The 19,058-nt window shown below is 42.6% G+C and overlaps 2 pseudogenes; both read right to left on the bottom strand.

The window, feature by feature from the left end:
- Positions 1-7,158: 7,158 nt before the first annotated feature.
- LOC149224302 (UBP1-associated protein 2B-like) lies at positions 7,159-8,438 on the bottom strand (annotated as a pseudogene).
- Positions 8,419-18,807, bottom strand: LOC149224301 (ABC transporter D family member 2, chloroplastic pseudogene; annotated as a pseudogene).
- Between the last annotated feature and the right edge of the window lie 251 nt (positions 18,808-19,058).

Genomic DNA, 19,058 nt, shown 5'->3' with positions numbered 1-19,058 from the left:
GTTTATGGACCTCAAAAGCTAGAAGATAAATTCTCTTTTCTCCGCTCTCTTTTAAGTCTAAAGCTCAGATATCCCAACTCGAAAATCATCATGGGGGGAAATTTTAATATGATAACCTCTCTTTTGGAAAAGAAAGGAGGGATTAGAAAACTCAATAAGGATGCTGAGCTCTTCGCTGAATTCATTGATTCTACCAAACTAGTGGACATCCAGCCAAAAAGTGGAACTTTCACTTGGAATAATAGGAGAGGAGGCGAGAAGCAGATAGCCTCTCATTTGGATAGATTCCTTATTTCAGAAAGCATTATACTTGAAGGAATAATAGTGGAATCTGACATCCTTCCTAGTGGAGGATCGGATCATTGGCCAATCTCTTTGGTAGCGGCCATCCAAGGAACCCCCAGAAACAAGCCTTTCAGATTTGAGAAGTTCTGGTTGAATCACCCTAATTTCATTCAACTGGTGGAGAAATGGTGGCACGAGCCAATGGACATCAGAGGAACCAGAATGTTTAAACTTCAAAGCAAATTAAGATACATCAAAAACAAAATAAAAGAATGGAATACAACAGAGTTTGGGAACATTTTTAAGGAGAAAACTATCATAGAGGGAAAGTTAGAACAGATTCACAAAGAATGGGCTAATGGGCACAACAATGAGGACTCAGCAGAACAGGAAAAAGTCCTGTTGCAACAGTGGCAAGCACGTTGTCAACAGGAAGAGACCTTATGGAAACAAAAATCTAGGATACAATGGCTAAAGGAGGGGGAACAGAACACTAAGTTCTTTCATAGGTCTGCGCTAGACTACAGAGGGGCTAATAAGATACTCTGTCTCAACAATGAAAAAGGGGAAACTTTACAAAGTCACCAAGAAGTAACAACACTGCTCACAAGGCACTTCAATCATATAGCCCAGGAGCCGCAAGCAGACAGGACGGAAGTTATTGAGGAGCTAACTCAGGCTATTCCTAAAATTATTACCAATGAGCAAAACCTAGCTCTTATTAGGGAAATCTCTTTGGAGGAGGTGGAAGAAGCGGTTAGAAGTATGCCGAATGACAAGGCACTTGGGCCTGATGGTTTCACCATCAATTTTTATAAAGCCTGCTGGAACTTTGTTAAGACTGAAATATGGGAAGTAGTAGAAGATTCCAGACGCTCCTGTTCTATCCTTAAATCGCTAAATTCTACCTTCCTCGCTCTAATTCCCAAGGTAGAAGAGGCCAACTCTCCAGAGAAATTTAGACCTATAGCCCTATGTAATGTAATATATAAAATCATATCTAAAGTCATAGCCAACAGATTGAAGCCCATTCTTCCTGGCCTCATTTCGGAAGAGCAGTCGGGGTATGTTGAAGGAAGACAGATTTTGGATAATATTCTTCTAGCCCAGGAAATGGTTCACACTCTTCAGACCAGGAAAATAGCAGGGATGTTGATGCAGCTTGATCTTTCTAAAGCCTATGATAAGGTCAACTGGAACTACCTTGAGGCCATACTGAACGCTTTTGGCTTTGATAAGCAGTGGACTAAATGGATTCTCGCCCTGATTAAATCCACTAAGTTTTCCATCCTTGTCAATGGCTCCCCCTCCGACCCTTTCTCTCCCTCCCGAGGCATTAAGCAAGGAGACCCTCTGTCTCCTTTCCTTTTTGTAATCCTTATGGAAGGTCTGAGCAGACTCATCAGCAAAGCAAAGAATGAGGGAAAAATCAAAGGACTACAACCCCTTCATTCCATACCAGCGACAACGCACCAACAATTTGTGGATGACACAATGCTGCATGGGACGCCAACTGTGAAAGAAGCCATGGCTTTCAAGAAAATTCTAAATCTCTTCAGTAAGGCTTCAGGTATGGAAATCAATCTTTCAAAATCCACTATTTTTTTCTTCAATACTCATTTAGCCATTCAGAAGCATCTATCTAGTATTCTAGGCTTTCGAAGAGGTAGCCTACCCTCTAAGTATCTAGGGGCCCCTCTAACAGACAAACCCTGGCAAAAGATACACTGGGAGAAAATCCTGGCCAAAATGAAGAAGAGATGTCAGCACTGGACCCACAGAGCACTCAATTTCGCTGGAATATTAGTCCTCACCAAAGCAGTATTGCAGGCCATTCCACAGTACCTGCTCTCTATTATCCCTGCCCCTAAAGGAATCCTACAGCAGATTAGAGCAATCCAGAGATCCTTTGTCTGGAATGGCAATGCGGAAAAAAAAAATGGGCGCTTGTTGCCTGGAACAAACTTTGCAAATCGAAAGAATTAGGGGGCTTAAATCTTGTGGATCCCTCCACTATCAACATGACCTGTGGAGCCAAGCTCTGGTGGAGATGGTTGAAGGAACCCAATCTTCCATGGGCCAGACACTGGAAGGAAAAATATACCCCAGACTGCAACATTTAGGAATTAATAAGGCTGCAGGAGGTTCCTGAGGGGTCTCCTATATGGAATTTAACAAGAAAGAATCGTGACATTGTGCAGGATCACAGCTTTTGGGAAATCCGAAATGGGGAAACAGCGTTATTCTGAGAAGATGCTTGGCAGCAACTCCCGAAGCTTGATAGACTAGAGTTCGCAGGCCTTAAGAGACAGTGCCAGGACAGGGGCAGATACACTGTCCATCAATACTGGAATCACAGCAGCAGGGACCAGGAATGGAGAGAGTGGTTGATCAATGCCACAGAAAGCTCAAATGAGGAAAACAACAATATAAGAAATTTGCTCGACCAACTAAACAAAAGGAAGATAAGAAAAGCTGAAGAAAAAGACCAGCTAAGATGGGGCATGAAAGGGAGTGGTAATTTTACGCTCAAGGAAGCCAGGGAACATCTCGAGAATACAGAGCAAATGGAGGTGATTCAATGGAGTAATAAGGTCTGGGATACTCTGTTTTGGCCTAAAATTAAAACATTCCTATGGCTCCTGATGCGAAGGAAAACTCTCACTTGGGAGAATCTTCGCAAAAAAGGGTTTAATGGCCCATCTAGATGCCCCATGTGCAATTCAGCTGAAGAAACAATGAACCATCTCTTCAACACTTGTGACTGGGCTTGTCACCTGTGGAAATGGGTGGAAAACATCATGCAAAAGACAGATCGAACCAGGGACTCCATCCAGGACACCATCATGAATTGGCAGAGCGGGTACTCAAATAATATAAGAATTAACAGCATATGGAAAACCTTGCCGGGATTTATAACCTGGACCATATGGAAGGAACGGAATAGAAGAATCTTTCAGAATGAATACAGAGACATAGAGCATTCGCTAGACACTATAACCCAAAATATAAGACAATTAATTCTGGTTAAGTGCAGAGTAGAAACAGATAACCAAGCTTCGGCTAGAGACTTACACATTTTAAAAGCCTTCAAATTGGATAACGGCCGAAGTATGGGCACCACGAATTGCCAGCAAAATCCAAGCACCGCGTCAATTGGCTGGAAGCGTCCTCCTGCAGGCTTTCTTAAGCTGAATTTCGACGGAGCCTCCAGAGGCAATCCAGGCTTGGCGGGCATCGGAGGCATCATAAGGAACCATGCAGGGGAAATTCTTCACATCTACAGTAAAGCCTTGGGGGAAGGGACTAATAACGAGATGGAGTTTGCTGCCATGGAACAAGGACTCAGAATTCTCAGAGACACTCAGGGTGGCACCGCGGTGGTTGAGGGAGACTCAGAGTTGGCAATAACAGCGGCAAGGAAGCTCTACGGGGGAGCGAAAGCAAGTAAGGTTACTAAACATTGGAGACTTGCCAAGGTTACAGACAACATAGCAGGTATGCTGGGAGAAATGAAAGGTCTGATTTTTCAGGCGGTGCGACGGAAAGCTAATATGGTTGCGGACCACCTGGCGAACTATGGAATCGAGCACCCAAACACCATGTGGGATAGCTGTTGGCAGAATGTAGACTGCCCGGAATTAAAAGAAAAGTGCACCCAGCTCTCCAGGCAAGATCTGGGTGACGACAATTGAGAATGAGTGGGAGGAAGAACATAACCACATCACACTATGATGAGACATGCTGGCACTGCAGATACCATTAAAGAGTGGCAGGGGGTAGAAGGACACGCGAGTTCGGTGCAATTATGGCGCGAGCAGAGGAAAGAGGATATAGGATCAGATATGATAAGTAAGGATATGCGCCGCCGAGGCCAGATCAAGGAGGGGGACACTTGGCAGGAACTGGAGCAGGAGAGAAAAGGTGACCGTAAAGGAAAGAATATGAGCCACTACACAAACAATTCGACATCACGCAGAAATTATTATGACAGGACATGCAAGTTGCGAAGAGACAGGCGGTCTTCAACCGGTAACATCCCAGGCAACCTCTATTTAACATCCACCAAAGGCAAGGGAAAAAGCATTGTTTTATCGTGTAGTAGACCAGAGCCCACCCATTCTGCAGAAAGCATCCAGAATTACACCGTGAGAGTAGGCACGACAATGGCAGGGGAAGGAAGTCGCAACGCTTCTGCAAATAAAGATCTCAAGGTCGCTAGAGAAATGTATGAAACGCGTACCTCGCTAAAGAACAAGCGTAAGATCATTGACCTGGAAGCCATGGTCCATGAGGAAGAAAAGAAGCTGTCAGAGCAGGACATAGAAAAAGAAGTGGATTGGCTTCAGGACCCCGGAACTGTTACCACGCGGGCCACCCAGTTCATCAGGACTCAAGCAGAGAGCTGGCGTATGAAAACACTACTTGCTCAAGCCTTGAGCATGCAGGGCAATAACGCAGAACAATTGCGAAGAGACCAGCACATCTCAGAGGCCAAGACGGAGGAACACATCGCAATCTTAGAGAGCCTGGACTTTAAGGTTAGTGCGCTGGAACAAGAGGTCGATAGCATCTCCAAGAAGCTCACAGTGCTGATCAAACTCCTAAGGCATACTATTGGACAAGATACAAGGCAAGCCGAACATCAGAAGGATGAACCGATGGGAGATCATCAAGGCCAGCATCCCAAGCCTGCGCAGGCAGGCATCTCAATGTCTGAACCAGCTCCGGAGACATCCAGGAATTATGTGGTGCTCAAGATGTAAAGGGGCTGTTTTGATCGTGGCTGGTTTCTTTGTTCCTTCGGCTGGTCCTCTATGTTCCCTTCCGTTATGCTGGTTAGTTGGTCTATTGTTGTTCCCTTCTGTTATGCTGGTTAGTTTGTCTGTTGCTTCTGTTGTCTGTCTGCTGCCTCATTCAGGTAGATGTTTAAGTGTTTGTCTTTTGTTAAGCTCTATGACAATGCCACCCTGCGTGGTGTGCTTATGATAGTATGGTTAGCCCTTTTGGTCAATTTTGAAGGTAGGCCTGCAGTCTGGCGGCCCTCGATCTGCAAGTGCAGATTTTTTGTACTATATTTTCCTCTTTTTTAATATAACAAGCTGACTTACAAAAAAAATGATCAATGGGCATCAATGGGCAATCATGTATCAAAGAATTTTCCATCACTAACACTTCCATATTGACATCAATGACAACTTAGATTAACAATCTCCCCCTTTGTCATTGATGGCAATATTCTTTCCCTTTCAACAGTCTCTCCCCCTTTGACATCAATGGAAAATGGGGTGCTCAGCGTGTAATGCCCTACTTAATCTTATCATGCAAATTTTACTAGTGTTTAAATTACCTTAAAATATTGACTTATAATTATCAAGAAATATTGGTACATACCTACATTGGTGAAACTATATATTTATTACTGATATAAATTTTGTTATTATTCAATTCCCAACTTCCCTCCTCAAATTTAAATTTTGATAGGATATGGTTTCCTTCCATTTATTACAATTTAAATATCCACATCCCCAAAATGTCCTCTCAAATTTACTTGGGAGAAGACATGGTCCTCTCCAATTAATTACCAAATTATATATTCATATCTCATCCCCAAAATGTCCTCTCAAATTTACTTGGGAGAAAACATGGTCCTCTCCAATTGATTACCAAATTATATATTCATATCTCATCCTCAAAATGACCTCTCAAATTTACTTGGGAGAAAACATGGTCCTCTCCAATTGATTACCAAATTATATATTCATATCTCATCCCCAAAATGTCCTCTCATATTTACTTGGGAGAAGACACGGTCCTCTCCAATTGATTACCAAATTATATATTCATATCTCATCCCCAAAATGTCCTCTCAAATTTACTTGGGAGAAGACACGGTCCTCTCCAATTAATTACCAAACTAAATATTCATATCTCATCCGCAAAATGTCCTCTCAAATTCACTTGGGAGAAGACATGATCCTCTCCAATTAATTACCAAATTATATATTCATATCTCATTCCCAAAATGTCCTCTCAAATTCACCTGGGAGAAGACATGGTCCTCTCCAATTAATTACCAAATTAAATATTCATATCTCATCCCCAAAATGTCCTCTCAAATTTACTAGAGAGAAGATAAGTCAAATGTAAGGATGAGGGGGTAGTTATGACATTAATGATAGGTGGTTGAGGTGGAGAAGAGAAGGAGGCATAAAAGGGGAAGGATGACGGGAGGAGAGAGGATCATTGGTCTTGGTTTTGGTATTGGTTTGGTTGTGGTTTTGGAGGATTTGTTTTGAGAGAAAGGTGGAGAAGAGAGAAGAGAGAGAAGGTGAGTATTGTTTATCTTGGACACACTACATCTGGTTGGACTTGGGCTCGGAGGGCTAGGGAACCTGTGGAGGTTTCCTAGGCTAGGAAATACTTCCTAGTTGGTTGGGAGGTAAATCCAGTCGGTAGTCAAGAGGAGCATCCCAGCAGGATCAAGAGCTCAGGGGCATCTCAACCAGGCTATCGGAACAGGTATTCCTCTATTTATAGATTACTCATGTAAGTGATTGAAATGAAATGCTTACTATTTAATTGTGGGAAATAAATTTTAAATGGTAAATTATCATCGATTAAATGTTTAGTTAGAAATAAGTTATTTCTCGTTTTATTGTATTTAAAATTAGAGAAATTTAGTTTTGTTAGAGGACCCTAGGATGGAGCCTCACACGTGGTATCAGAGCTAGTTTCAAAATCTGGACCCAAAACCCACTAGACCCAAATCTCCGCTAAAAGAGTTTATAACCCTCAAAGTTACTTGTAAGCATTTTATTGTAAAATTATGTGGAACTGATTTCATTTAAGACTAAATTAATGAGATTTTTTTTATTCTACCAGCAATTTAGAACTTCTTTTATCACTGCCATGTGTGTCCTTAACTGCATCGCCCCTTCCAACACCGCCATGCTAAGACCCATAAGCCCCAAGCTCGGGTGCACTCCATACGACCCTACCGATCCAAGCGGGCTCTGAACAAATTGCGAAAATGCAGCCGCTTGTGACAGCAAAGATGGATTGAATGACGATACCAAGGCAGGATTAACAGACGTAAAAAGCGAGTGATCCAGCCCAAGAAAGTTCTGGTTCTGACCAGCCAAAATAGCATTAAAACGCCTGACTGAACTCGGAAGCACCGCCCTGATTAAAAGGCAATGTGCTGCCAAGAACACGGTGTGCTTCCACGGCCGATCCGAGAATCGAAACCGCACCATGGGTCAGAGCAAGGTCATTGGGGTCCAGAGAGCCGGTAACAGGGGTATGCATGTTCCTTTGCTTGCTACCTTCTGCTGCCCACTTGCAGTTCATGGCATGACCTTCTACAGTTTTGTTCGGCTCCTCCAAAGCCTTCTTAGCACCCTCAACAGTCTTGTAAATGAAAGCGCAAAGCCTCTGGACATTCCCGTCAGTTTATCAAACCCTAAGGGCCCTTCCTCGATTACGCCGTAATTCAAAAAAAAGTTTAGCAATTTCTCCACCGGCATATTGGCCAAAACATTGCTCACATAGATTTTCTGCCCAGTGGTCTCGGTGGGAGGGTGCGCTGGCACCGGGCCAACGAAAACCATCTGGCAAGTAGTCATCCTGCTATCAATTTTCTTGCTAGGATCCTTCAGGGATTTCTGCGCGCCTTCCATGTGTTTAAAGGTCACGAATCTGTAACCCTTGGATTTCCCAGTTCCCTTGTCCACGATGACAGTGCATTCTTCCAGCTCGTTGTATTGGGAGAAAACGGACTTCAAAGCCTCCGACGTAGTGTCCCAGCCGAGACCGCAGACAGATTTTTCTGTGTGCCAGATCCTTGTTGACATGTTTTCAAATATTTTCTACAAGTTGAGGGTCTTTCTTGGCGTTCTCAGAAATGATGTCCATCAACTGCTCTTTGCTGAGAGGCTCCAATAGCTTCTTCATGTATTCTTCATCTTCCTCGACTTCAGCTTCGGTGCTACAATCGGCTTCAGAGTAATACCACGACTTTCTGCAAGCTTCTGTAATGACCCAATTACTCGTAGAAGTGTCTCTGAACAGACATAAATAATGTCATACATGCCTGCTTCTAGCTCATCCAGAGAGGAGAATCAACTTCACTGCAGTACCATCAACGCCATGACCAGTTAAGGAAAACATTTATGCAACTGACTTTGTCAAATATGTCTTATCTTGATCAATGGTTTCAAGTATCCAGTTGTGCTCAAATGTATCAAATGCACGATTCTCCAACCGCAGAATTTGCTTGTGATAATTGCGTAGAGTTCTTCTATGCCCGACGCTTATATATGATATTCCCGTTGTTGGACACAGATTTTCATTGATGTCAATATGGCAATATTCAATAGGAGGAAACAGAGCATATCGGAGCCAAGAGGAGCAAAAGGAGCCAAGAGGAGCAGACCAAATCGGAGGAGCTATAGCAAGAGGAGCCATCGGAGGAGCTATTGGAGCATATCGGAGCAAGAGGAGTCATCGGAGGAGCTATCGGAGCTATCGGAGCATATAGAAGTTCATTTGATGGCGATCAAGTGAACTACTAATATATACATGCCCAGACTTTCCATCAGAACGACGAGAGCATACACAGGAGCCAATTGACCTTCCAGATCAATGGTCCAGATGAAGCCGCAGAGGAGCGGAGAATTTTTGTTGCACCGACGAGATTGGATGTTATCGGAACTAACCAAGGAGAAATTGACATGGGAATAGTGTGATGAGTTGTGAGTCGTCCGATCACTAATCCGGATCGACGGTCCCGATCTAATCGACAATCGGGCGATCGGAGGAGTGGAGCCTTTCGGGACTGCGAAGTGTAAGCTCCGACAGCCGGAGCCGAAAAGATCATAAAGCCAAGCTGAAGGGTTCGTCGAGTCCGCGGGATATATCATTACTTAATAAGTCGCCGACAGAACTCGCCGAAACCATTCCGGATCCGAAATCCATATAGGGAGGAGTGGTGAAAGGTGTCGGGTCCGCACCTCGTCGGAGGTCAGGGCTTAAGGGTTTATTGAGACCGCCGAAATCCGGACCCACCAAAATTTATAAAGGCGGAGTTATAAAGATTTGGAATCCGAGCATTGGAAGTAGAGCGGGGATTATATGGTTTCCATGTATTGATATATTATATGATATATGGCCGCAGGGGTTAAGGCTTGCGGGCTTTAAAGCGCTCGGGTGGTGGCTTCTGATGGTTGATAAAAACGCTCGGGTGGTGGCTTCCGATGGGTGGTTATAAAGCGCCAATAAAAAGGTCACTTCGATTCCTAGTAATTCCATGGTTATAATAGGCTCTTGGCCTAAATAACGCTTCCGATAAAGCCTGTAAGACAGAAGAAGCAAAGGAATGGAAGCTGAAGTGTCAAGCGATCAAGTGAGGAGGAAGCCAAAGAGCCAGCACGTAAGAGGAAACGAATGGACAGGGGCATGGAGCATATATATATATATAAAAGAAAAAAAAAAAAAAAAGCAAAAAAGTGTGTGAGTTGTTGTTGTTGTTCAGGGACGGGATAACCTGAGCATGAGATAGTGGAAGCAGCAGAAGAAAAGGGGGCAGCAGAAGCAGTGGAAGCTGAAAAGAGCGCAGCAGCACACCAGTGTATACCAAAGAGGTTGGAGCCTCAGAATTGAACAGGATTGAAGTCCTTGGGAGTTGGTGCTCCTAAGTCCAAGATTGGTGTCTTGGCAAAATAGAGTTGGTGCTCAGGAGGTTGGAGCCTCACCTAAGTCCAAGTTGGAGCTTGGCAACCAATTGTGACAATCTATTTATTGTATTTATTTTTACTGCACAGTTATATTAATAAAAGCATTTATTCCTGCTGTTCATTTTGTGTTTCTGAACATATATGTTTTAACTAGTAAAACAATAGTGAGAAAAAGAAATATTGATTCACCCCCCTCTCAGTATTTCCAACAATTGGTATCAGAGCCAAGTTTCTTCATACTAGCCTAACAGCTTGAAGAAGGATCAGCAGCCATGATGAGAAATCATGAAGCATCAGGAAAACCTCCTCTGTTCGATGGCACTAACTTTGGGTTCTGGAAGAAAAGAATGACTTACTACTTAATGTCCCTTGGACCTGAAGTCTGGAATTTTTGTCAAACTGAATACCAAGCGACTTCCACTCTTCCAACAGACCAAGACGAGAGGAAAGCCTACATTGCAAATGCAAAGGCCATGAACTCCATCACTAGTGGAATCACTAATTCCGAGTTTACAAAAATCATGCACTGTAACTCTGCCAAAGAAATGTGGGAGAAGCTAGTTGGCTTGTACGATGGAGACTCAAAAGTCAAAAAGGCAAAGCTTCAAACTCACAGAAGACAATTTGAAAGCTTGAAGATGGAAGATGAAGAAGACATTGCAGCATACCTCCTCCGAGTAGCTGAAGTGGTAAATTCCCTGAAAGGATTGGACGAAAAAGTTGAAGAAAGTACCATTGTTCAAAAGGTATTAAGGTCTCTTCCAGACAGATTTGACTCCAAAATAAGTGCTATAGAAGAATCAAAGGATCTTGACACCCTCAAAATGGATGAACTTCATGGAATTCTTACCGCCTATGAAATGAGGAAAGGTGGCCCAAGCTCCAAAGATGCAGCATTCAAGGCCTCAAAGTCAAAGAAAGGGAAAGAAAGGAATGATTGTAGTGATGAGTCAGATGTGGAATCCGAATTGGCTCAATATGTACGAAAGCTGAAGAGAGGATCTAAGCTTAAAGGCAAGTATCCTCTTATCTGTTTCAAATGTGGTAAAATAGGTCATTATGCAGCAAAATGTCCTCATAAACATGACAGTGATGATGAAGGAAATTCTAAAAGAATGGCACATAAAAAGAAAGGGTTCAATAAGAAAAACTTCTTCTCCAAGCAAGATGAGTCTGACGAGGATGAGTTTATGGTCATCAAAAAGAAATCAGATGAGGAAAGTGATCTGGATGAAAGCCAAGAAGCATTATTCATGGCACTCACAGATGATGATGATGACTCGGGGCTAGAAGGAAATGTAGATGAACTGTTAATAAGCGCCATTGAAGAAAACGAGAAACTACGGAACAAAATCATTTCTCTCAAAGTGGAAAGCGAGGAAATAAGAAGGAGAGAAGATCTCTTAGAAGCAAAACTTAAAGAAAAAAAAGAGACTTGTGAAGAATGCGAGGCCGAAATAGTATCTTTGAGAAAGGAGTTGGGGCAAGTTAAAAAGGGTTGTAAAAGTTCTCAAATACTTGAGACTATTCTGAAAAACCAAAAACCTCAACATGATAAGTCAGGAATAGGTTTCAAAGGAGAATCCTCAAGCACTAAGAAAAGTGCGAAAAGCTATGCCGATGCACTTTCCTGCAATCCAAAAGATGAAAAAGTATGTTATCAAAAGTGCATCCCAGATTCCAAGAATGAAGAAAGAATTTCTCCAAAGAAGAATGTGGAGTCGAATCATGGACACTACAGCAAATACAAACCTGTACTCCACCAAGGGCCCATCAAAAATCCAAAGGACGAGGGAGGAGTAATTCTCAGGAAGGAAATCGACTTAAACCGTGGTTGCTTCAAAACCATCTTTCTTGGACACTGTTTTCACTGTAAAAACTTCGGTCACCAAGCTAGACACTGTATGGCTCGCAGAAGTGAAAAGACAACGCAAAAGAACCAAGTAATCAACTCATACGCCCCCAAAAGGCAGGGACAAATCAAAACCTTCAATTCATTTGATCCCTTGACCAAATTTGATCTGACTTGCTCTTTTTGCTACAATAATGGACACTATGAACAAGACTGCCCACTTAAAGGAAGAAAGACGAGTAGCAAGAACTCTGGCATGGACAAATGCGGCCTGGCTCTTTTTGCCCAAAATAATGGAAACCAGTGGTTTGTGGATAGTGGGTGTTCCAGACACATGACAGGAGACAGAAGGAAGTTTATCTCACTGAGCAAAAAGGAAGGGAATGTGTCCTTTGGAAGCGGAACTGGCAAAATTGCAGGAAAAGGAACAGTTACTCTGATAAATGGAAAAGGAAAAGCTCAAGATGCTCTGCTAGTTGACGGACTCAAACACAACCTTCTGAGTGTCAGCCAAATCTGTGATCAAGGACATAAGGTTGTTTTCAGCACCAAAGACTGTGAGATAAGGAACTCTGCCTCAGGGAAACTTGTGGCAAAAGGGGTGAGAACACCAAACAATATTTACGTTCTGAACAAGATCCAGGAAAATAAATGCTACTTGAGCCAGACAGAGGAGAGTTGGTTGTGGCACAAGAGACTTGGACATACCAGCTTCGAAAATCTAATCAATATCAAAGCTATACAAGACATCCCAAGGCTGTTCAAACCAAAGCAAGTAGTGTGTGGTCCATGTCAACATGGAAAACAGACCAGAACCAGCCACAAGACAAAGGAACACTGTACATCAAAGCCCTTGGAGATCATCCATGCTGATGTGTGTGGACCAACTAGAAATCAAGCACTCCATGGAGAAAGGTACTTTGTGTTATTTGTTGATGATTATACTAGAATGATGTGGATATATTTCATAAAGTATAAGTCTGAAACTTTTGAGTGTTTTAAGAATCTAAAAGCCCTTATAGAAAACGAAAAAGATTCAAAAATTAAGTGTCTCAGAACAGACAGAGGAGGAGAATTCACATCAAACGAGTTCAGTGAGTTCTGCAATATTCATGGAATTAAAAGGGAATTCTCGGCTGCCAGAACACCTCAGCAAAATGGGGTAGTTGAAAGACGAAACCGAACTGTCCAAGAAATGGCAAGAACCATGCTGTTAGCAGCAGACCTCCAGCCAAAATTCTGGAAGGAAGCAGTAGGGACAGCTGTCTATACACTGAATCAGACTCAATTAAGACCAAATTGTGACAAAACTCCTTATGAGCTATGGAAAGGGAGACCTGCTTCGGTGAAGTACTTCAAAATATTTGGAAGCAAGTGCTTCATAAAAATAAATGATGGTTCACCTGGAAAATTTGATTCTCAGGTTGATGAGGGGATATTTCTTGGATACTCTCCACGGAGCAAGGCTTACAAGTGCTACAATTTTCGACTGAAGAAAATAGTGGAAAGCATCGATGTAAAGGTTGATGAAGATCTTCCAGAAAAGGAAATTGAAGAACAAGAAGATGACTTTCTCATTGAAGAAGAAGAACCTAAAGAAGAAGAGATAGATGATGAAGAAGAAGAAGAGGAAAGAGAACCACCTCATACCCCTTCAAAGATGAAGTATGTAGAAAGATACCATCCAGAAGAACAGATCATTGGCGATAGAGATGAAGGTGTGCAGACCAGAAGAAGGATAACAACCTCACCCAAGAGAAAAGTCGTTGCCCTCCTATCTATGATAGAACCAGAAACATTCACAGAAGCAAGTAAGGATCCTCATTGGGTAAAAGCAATGGAAGAAGAAATGTCCCAAATTGAGAAGAACAAGACATGGGAGCTGGTACCTCGTCCAAAGGACAAAAACATAATAGGAACCAAATGGGTGTTCAAAAATAAAATGAATGAGGAAGGACAGGTTATCAGAAACAAGGCAAGACTTGTCTGCAAAGGCTATTCACAAATTGAAGGAGTTGACTTTGAAGAGACATTTGCACCAGTGGCCCGTATGGAAGCTATCAGGATGTTCTTAGCATTTGCTTGCTCGAAAGGATTCAAAATCTATCAAATGGATGTGAAATCAGCATTTCTAAATGGGGAACTCAAGGAGGAAGTCTACATGGAGCAGCCAGAAGGTTTTGATCTGACAGCAGGAAAGGACCTAGTCTGTAGGTTGAAAAAGGCTTTGTATGGATTGAAACAAGCTCCTAGAGCTTGGTATGCAAGACTAGATAACTATCTCCAACAACAAGGCTTCAAAAAGGGAGTCGCTGGAAGCAATCTATACATAAAGACAGATCAAGGTAAGTTACTAGTTGCTCTTGTTTATGTCGATGATCTGATTTTTGCTAGTAATAATGATGAAATGAGCCATGAATTTTCTCAAAGCATGGCAAAAGAATTTGAGATGTCAATGATAGGTGAACTATCCCACTTCCTTGGACTTCAAGTATCTCAAACCAGAGCAGGATTGTGTATATCTCAAGTCAAATATCTAAAAGACATGCTCAAAAAATATGGAATGGAGGACTGTGCACCCATGAGCACTCCCATGACCACAAACTGCAAACTAAGCAAAGATGATGACTCCCCTCTAGTAGATGCAACTCATTACAGGTCAATGATTGGAGCCCTTCTATACTTAACAGCTACACGACCAGACATAATGCAAGCAGTAGGAATGGTGGGAAGATTTCAATCGGCTCCCAAACAATCCCATTTATTAGCTGTAAAAAGAATCCTCAGATATCTGAAGGGAACTTCAGATCTCGGTCTTTGGTACCCAAGGAGCTCAACACTGACTGTAACTGCATACACCGATGCTGATTGGGCTGGAAATATAGATGATCGGAAAAGTACTAGTGGAAATGCATTCTTCCTAGGACACTGTTTGGTATCCTGGCTCAGCAAAAAACAGTCATCCATATCATTATCCACAACCGAAGCCGAGTATATTGCTGCAGCAGACTGTTGTACTCAGATACTATGGATGAAGGAAGCGCTAAAAGATGTCGACATATATACAGATCAACCAATTACCGTTTATTGTGACAACACTAGTGCTATCAGTCTCAGCAAAAATCCAGTGATGCACTCAAGAACCAAACACATACCAATCAAGTATCATTTCCTCCGTGAGCAAGTAGCTGAACAAAACATCGCTCTGGAATATATCAGTACTAAGGAGCAGATAGCTGATATTTTCACAAAACCTCTTCCTCGGGAAGCATTCGAACATCTGCGACAAAAGATGGGGGTTATTTCTTTATCATCACTCAAGTTCATTCATAAAGATGCAGCAGGACAGGGGGAGCAGTTTGACAGGGGGAGTTCGTCTGCATTCCTTTGCCATTGATGTCAAAGGGGGAGAAGGCAGAAGAATATTGCCATCAATAACAAAGGGGGAGATTGTTGGACACAGATTGTCATTGATGTCAATATGGCAATATTCAAGAGGAGGAGACAGAGCATATCGGAGCCAAGAGGAGCAAAAGGAGCCAAGAGGAGCAGACCAAATCGGAGGAGCTATAGCAAGAGGAGCCATCGGAGGAGCTATTGGAGCATATCGGAGCAAGAGGAGTCATCGGAGGAGCTATCGGAGCTATCGGAGCATATAGAAGTTCATTTGATGGCGATCAAGTGAACTACTAATATATACATGCCCAGACTTTCCATCAGAACGACGAGAGCATACACAGGAGCCAATTGACCTTCCAGATCAATGGTCCAGATGAAGCCGTAGAGGAGCGGAGAATTTTTGTTGCACTGACGAGATTGGATGTTATCGAAACTAACCAAGGAGAAATTGACATGGGAATAGTGTGATGAGTTGTGAGCCGTCCGATCACTAATCCGGATCGACGGTCCCGATCTAATCGGCAATCGGGCGATCGGAGGAGTGGAGCCTTTCGGGACTGCGAAGTGTAAGCTCCGACAGCCGGAGCCGAAAAGATCATAAAGCCAAGCTGAAGGGTTCGTCGGGTCCGCGGGATAGATCATTACTTAATAAGTCGCCGACAGAACTCGCCGAAACCATTCCGGATCCGAAATCCATATAGGGAGGAGTGGTGAAAGGTGTCGGGTCCGCACCTCGTCGGAGGTCAGGGCTTAAGGGTTTATTGAGACTGCCGAAATCCGGACCCGCCGAAATTTATAAAGGCGGAGTTATAAAGATTTGGAATCCGAGCATTGGAAGTAGAGCGGGGATTATATGGTTTCCGTGTATTGATATATTATATGATATATGGCCGCAGGGGTTAAGGCTTGCGGGCTTTAAAGCGCTCGGGTGGTGGCTTCTGATGGTTGATAAAAACGCTCGGGTGGTGGCTTCCGATGGGTGGTTATAAAGCGCCAATAAAAGGTCGCTTCGATTCCTAGTAAGTCCATGGTTATAATAGGCTCTTGGCCTAAAGAACGCTTCCGATAAAGCCTGTAAGACAGAAGAAGCAAAGGAATGGAAGCCGAAGTGTCAAGCGATCAAGTGAGGAGGAAGCCAAAGAGCCAGCACGTAAGAGGAAACGAATGGACAGGGGCATGGAGCATATATATAAAAAAAAAAAAAAGCAGAAAAGTGTGTGAGTTGTTGTTGTTGTTCGGGGACGGGATAACCTGAGCATGAGATAGTGGAAGCAGCAGAAGAAAAGGGGGCAGCAGAAGCAGTGGAAGCTGAAAAGAGCGCAGCAGCACACCAGTGTATACCAAAGAGGTTGGAGCCTCAGAATTGAACAGGATTGAAGTCCTTGGGAGTTGGTGCTCCTAAGTCCAAGATTGGTGTCTTGGCAAAATAGAGTTGGTGCTCAGGAGGTTGGAGCCTCACCTAAGTCCAAGTTGGAGCTTGGCAACCAATTGTGACAATCTATTTATTGTATTTATTTTTACTGCACAGTTATATTAATAAAAGCATTTATTCCTGTTGTTCATTTTGTGTTTCTGAACATATATGTTTTAACTAGTAAAACAATAGTGAGAAAAAGAAATACTGATTCACCCCCCTCTCAGTATTTCCAACACTCGTCGCTGCAATTTATTTGTACAGACGAACCTCATTAGCTTCAGCTAGCATGCTTGTAGACTCATCCAACAGAGCAAGTTCTGGTTGTGCAAGTAGCAACCGAGCAAATGTGAGTCGTTGTTGTTCACCCAGCGAAAGTACGCATGACCAGTCAACGTTGGAGTCCAAACCATTGCAGCGTGTGATTAGATGATCAAGACATACAACCTTCAATACCCCAACAAGCTCATCTTCATTTGGCATAGGTTTAAGTTCACATCGTGTGTTTGTCAATCTCGAACTTTTCAATGAAAATGGTAGAGAATATGATTCTGACACGGCAATAAGATCTTCAATCCACGTAGGATAAAGCAGCTGCTAGCACAGTGTTCCTAAAACCATGTAAGGCATTGGAGGAAGGAAAAATATTGCCCCAGAACTTCCTTTTGTTCCATCTACGAGTTGGTGTTCTTTGTCTTTTGTACGATAGTTTGTTCCATTCACTGGGCCATCATTGTTAATTGCTCCTTGTAAAATAGATCTATCAGATCCTTTATTGCTCTGTTTTATATGGAATCTAATAGTGCCTTTACCAGAACACCATATACCAGCAATAGCTCTCAACAGTGACGTTTTTCCACTTCCACTTGGACCCATTATTAGTAAGTGATCTCCTTTAGTGACCACCAATGACAAGTCTTCAGCAAGAGTCATGGTGCACTGTGGTGTTTGTAATGTTAAATGTTCAATTTCCAAAAGTTTTGGACAAACTTCATAAGTATCTGCTCCATTACATTCCGAAGCAGTTCCATAAAACTGATCAACCTTCAAGAAAGCTATCTTTGGTTTGGAGTCTTCTATCAATAGACTATTGCTTTGATCCAAAATATCACTGAACTCACCTAACCGATCAATGACAGCTGAGAAAGCATTGATAGCCTGAAACTGGTATACAATTAGTGAGAAGTCACCCAAGACATGATTGAAAGCGAAGTAAGACTGATTGATCACTCCAAATTCGATTTTGCCAGAGAAATACATGGGAGCCACAACAGTTGCAGGTAAAATTTGAATTAGGTATCGGTATCCACTGGTGAAGAAGTCCAAGTTCCGTGATGAAATCAATAATTGAGTTAAATTCTCAAAAGCTTGTTTGAAGCGCTGGAGAAGCAGCTGCATCTCATTCTCTTCACCTCCATAGAAAGCAATTGACTCTGCATTTTCTCGGATGCGCACTAGCCCATAACGAAAATCTGCCTCTCTTTTTTTTCCTTGCATGAAGTTTAGGTTTACAAGTCCCTTTCCTGCAAGGACACTGATGGTTGTTTCCCCGAGTGAATAAACAATGAGCACCACAAACAAAGGTGGATAAATTCCAAACAGTATGTTGCTGAATGATATCAAGTCTACTGCTGCCGTAAACAATGTTAATGCAAATGAAAGAGAAGTCCCGGTGAAAGAACTGAAGTCATCAACAATCCTCTGATCTGGGTTATCCATGATTGATTGTGATTGGGTCTTATAGAAAATTTGGTTCTCAAAATAGTTGCCCAAATAGTATCTTTCCATCCATGCCCGCCATCTCAGTCCAAGTGTTTCCCTTCCATAATCTCTCAGTACAAAGACCTATAAGGGTGCAACAATTTGCTCACCGGAACTCCTCCAGCAAAAGCTCCGAGGTAATACAGAAGTTGTTTTGTGAACTGCTCCTGATCTTTGCTTGCAAGGGCATTATAAAAATCACGCCCAAGAAAATTGAATCCCACATTGATTCTTGTAGTGGCTAGGGTGAGAGCAAATACACCAACGAGTTGTAATCTAGCCTGAACTTTATCCTCTGAGGTCCAATATGGAATGGAAACCTTCCAAAACCTATTGATAAGCAATGATGGGCTCAACATTCTCCGCCTCCACAAACATTCGCCTCAACATTCTCCGCTTCAACAAGAAATGCACCAAAACATAAACTGGATGGATGCTTTGAGTTGGTTTCCACTCATTTGGCTGAACCCCAAAATCTCTTAAAAGTTGAATAATCCTCTCCTGATCTGCATGATTGAAAATGCATCTAGTAATCCATTCAATTACAGGTTCCATCAAGCGGACATACATCCATTTTTCATGATAAGACTTCATCATTTTTGGTACCTAG

The sequence above is a fragment of the Pinus tabuliformis genome, chromosome Q (assembly GCF_031772625.1).
Source record: "Pinus tabuliformis cultivar Carrire ecotype Pingquan chromosome Q, CPIR1, whole genome shotgun sequence".
Taxonomy (NCBI): Eukaryota; Viridiplantae; Streptophyta; class Pinopsida; order Pinales; family Pinaceae; genus Pinus; species Pinus tabuliformis.
The sequence above is the reverse complement of the archived record's forward strand: the minus strand, read 5'-3'. Positions and strand labels throughout refer to the sequence as shown.